We start from the raw sequence: 3,246 nt of genomic DNA on the forward strand, positions 1-3,246 counted from the left end.
GGCTCCACTTTTCCAGAATGGTTTCACAAGCAACACCTCTTCCAAGGGAACGTTAGGAACTTTAGCTCTGCAAGGGATACAGGGGCCACCTGGCAACTCACAACATCCTTAGCAAGCTACCATTCCCAGCATCCTTTGTCTCACTTTAGATTGCAGGTGTGCAGTCCTTTCATATATACCGTAACTGAATGCTCCTTCCCAGCAAAAATTCTGTTCTAACCAATGTCATGCATTCAGCTGAAGCTAGTTGGATTTGGGGCAATTTACTCTTTACTATCATTAAGCTAGTTCACTGCTTCTAAGCACAATGCAGTTAACATCGCAGCACTAAGTTCTGAAATCAATAATAAAAAAAGGAACTGCTGAATAATAAATGAGAAACGGATGAAGAACAGGAGCCTCTGAAAGCCTATCGTGCTCTATTTCTTCACCAAAGACCTGGTTCCCTAGTGCCACCAGATGTCAGCATACACTACTTGACTAAAAAGAAACATGGGACTTTCTCACAGTGAAATCCTAAAAGCAAAGCAGGTTCCATCCACGCAGAGTTGTGCAAATTTGTCCCTCTTTTTGGACAAACTGGATTGTTTCTGTGCTGCCCCACAGAGAGAAGATTGCCTCAGTCCATATATCAAATGCCACACATTATGTAGCCTGAATATATATGCAAAACAGTCCAGGTAGATTTCAAACCAATGCTCTCCCAGCCTAAGCTTTCTCAGCTGATGCCTTCATCTTTTCCGGCGAAACTCCAATCTGCAAAACATATTCGGAAGTTCTACGCTTCTGCTGAAGAATACGGAGATGATAAAATAAGAATAGCTTTGCAGAAGGAGCTATAGAGCCATATGGCAGGCATATAAATACAAGCCATATTGTCTATCCTGGTGGTTTTCAAACAATCTGCACTCAGAGAATATTTTTCTACATTTATTTGTCTACTGAGGAACCCCTGCATGTTTGCCACTGCATTCCCATGCGCTGGCAAGGATTCTCAGCTGTTTTCTAGAATGGTGAATGTTCTAGGACTGAGCTCTCCATTTGCCTCACAGAGTAAAGACCAGGGATGTTGCATCCAACTCTTCATCTGCTCAGATCCCTAGTGCACCTTAGAACATGCCCAGCTCTCTTCTGTGGATCTGCTATTGCTAAGGAAACTTGGCTAATGGCAAGTGATTTCCCTTTCAGGACGCTGCTAATTAATGAGCCCCAGTAATGGGCTTGGGCGGAACATGGGTGGCGCTGTGGGTTAAACCACAGAGCCTTGGACTTGCTGATCAGAAGGTCGGCAGTTCGGATCCCCGCAATGGGGTGAGCTCCCGTTCCTCGGTCCCTGCTCCTGCCAACCTAGCAGTTCGAAAGCATGTCAAAGTGCAAGTAGATAAATAGGTACCACTCTGGCAGGAAGGTAAACGGCGTTTACATGCGCTGCTCTGGTTTGCCAGAAGCGGCTTAGTCATGCTGGCCACCTGATCTGGAAGCTGTACACTGGCTCCCTCAGCCAATAAAGCGAGATGAGCACCACAACCCCAGAGTCGGTCACGACTGGACCTAATGGTCAGGGGTCCCTTTACCTTTAATGGGCTTGGGCAGCCTGAAGGGAGTGGGCCAGATTAATTTAGGAGTCCAGCTATAAGAAGCCTGTGCAAGGACTTCCCTAGCTCAATGGGGCTTTCCCCTCCTCCCTGTGTGCCCCCTATGAGCCCCAGGTTGGCTTGCAGGGGTCAGGAGAACCCACAATGCAGTGCACAGTGGGAAGAGAGGGGGAATTGTTCCATCTGGCAAGCTGATATGCATGCACTGATGGAGCAATTGCCATAGCATGCCATTGTACTCCACCCACTGTGCAGGCAAAGTAGCAAGAGTTTAGCTGCCTTGAGAGATGGTAAGCACTGTCAAGCTACCTTGATCACTTCTCAGTGAAACCAAAATGCTTAAATGCTTCCTGAAAATACACAATTCTTCAGCAACTCAGTGTTTTTTAACTCTGATTCAGCAGTTAAACCTGGTGGAATGTGCTTAAACGTAGTCCAGAGCTAACTTTTAAAAGGGTAAAGCTTTGAAATATAGAACACAGAAAGCTGCCTTATACATGGCAGATCTTTGGTCCATCTAGCTCAAAACTGGCCACACCAGCCTCCCCCAGCTTGGTGCCCTCCAGAAATTTTGGGTTACAACCCTGATCAGCCCCAGGTACATGGCCAACGGTCAGGGATGATGAAATCTGTAGTCCATAATATCTGGAAGGGAAAGCCTGGCCTACTTTGACTGGCAGAGACATGGCATTAGCTCTGTTTAGACATAACACCAAACCATAGTTCAACATTACTTGAATGAGCCTTGGGCTCAAAAAATTCCTTCTCCTCTCTCACATACACACCAATTTGCTCTTGCACTTTTACTTTTGTGGCCAACCATAGCTTGCCGTTACATCCAAATAATTTGACTGGCATTTTCAGTTTTGGTTTAGAGGCAAACTATGATTTGTACAAACCATGGTTTACATCTGTAGATTATTATTTTTTTGCATCTGTTGTTGGCTCTGGTTCCATCTACTTTTGGTCTCCTTGGCTTCTGTCCCACCAGCCCCAATGGGCAGTAGCCTCTTAGGGAGGCTGTAACATTCTGCTGCCTCCGCAGGCTATTCATTTCTTAAGCTTTGGTTACCCCTCTGTTATGTCCTGCTTGCCACATCCCTTTGTGACATTTGAGTGGTTCAACCAATTACTGCCAGGGGGATTTATCATGTCACTGACACTACCATAATATTTGTTAGTACAAGGCAATCATATGTAGATACATACTTCAGTTTATACTGTCTGCTCCCTTAAGGCAGAGTACTTTCTGAGCAGCCCACTGTAAGAAACCAAATGAAATGACTTGGATAGGTGCATAATTTGCTTACTTCAAGCACACATGTGCAGACACACACACACTCAGGCACACAACCCACACACCAGTTTTCTGTTAACAATGTTACTGAACCCTTTTTGAAAACAATTGGTATGTAAAATATGTTTTGCAGAAATGCCACGCAAGATTTACCTTCCTTCAGGGGAGGTAAATCTTTTCTTGTCATGAATTTGATTCTGTGTTTAGAATCTGCAGAACATTCCTTATCATATTTATTATGTTTCCACCATATTATAACAATTTTAAAGTTAAAAGGTCAGTGGTTTATTCCATATTTCATGGCTGTGTCCCCTTTTTTGGCTTGTTTAGGCATCAGGAACTGATCTTTCTTTT

The 3,246-nt window shown here is 44.5% G+C and overlaps 1 long non-coding RNA gene across 1 annotated transcript; it reads right to left on the bottom strand.

The window, feature by feature from the left end:
• Positions 1-397: 397 nt before the first annotated feature.
• Positions 398-2,635, bottom strand: LOC307219899. The gene is made up of 2 exons (XR_013840652.1): positions 2,495-2,635; positions 398-756 (listed from the first exon to the last, which is right to left on the bottom strand). It is a non-coding gene; the product is annotated as an uncharacterized lncRNA (long non-coding RNA).
• Between the last annotated feature and the right edge of the window lie 611 nt (positions 2,636-3,246).

This window comes from Podarcis cretensis (assembly GCF_951804945.1).
Source record: "Podarcis cretensis genome assembly, chromosome: 7".
NCBI lineage: Eukaryota > Metazoa > Chordata > Lepidosauria > Squamata > Lacertidae > Podarcis > Podarcis cretensis.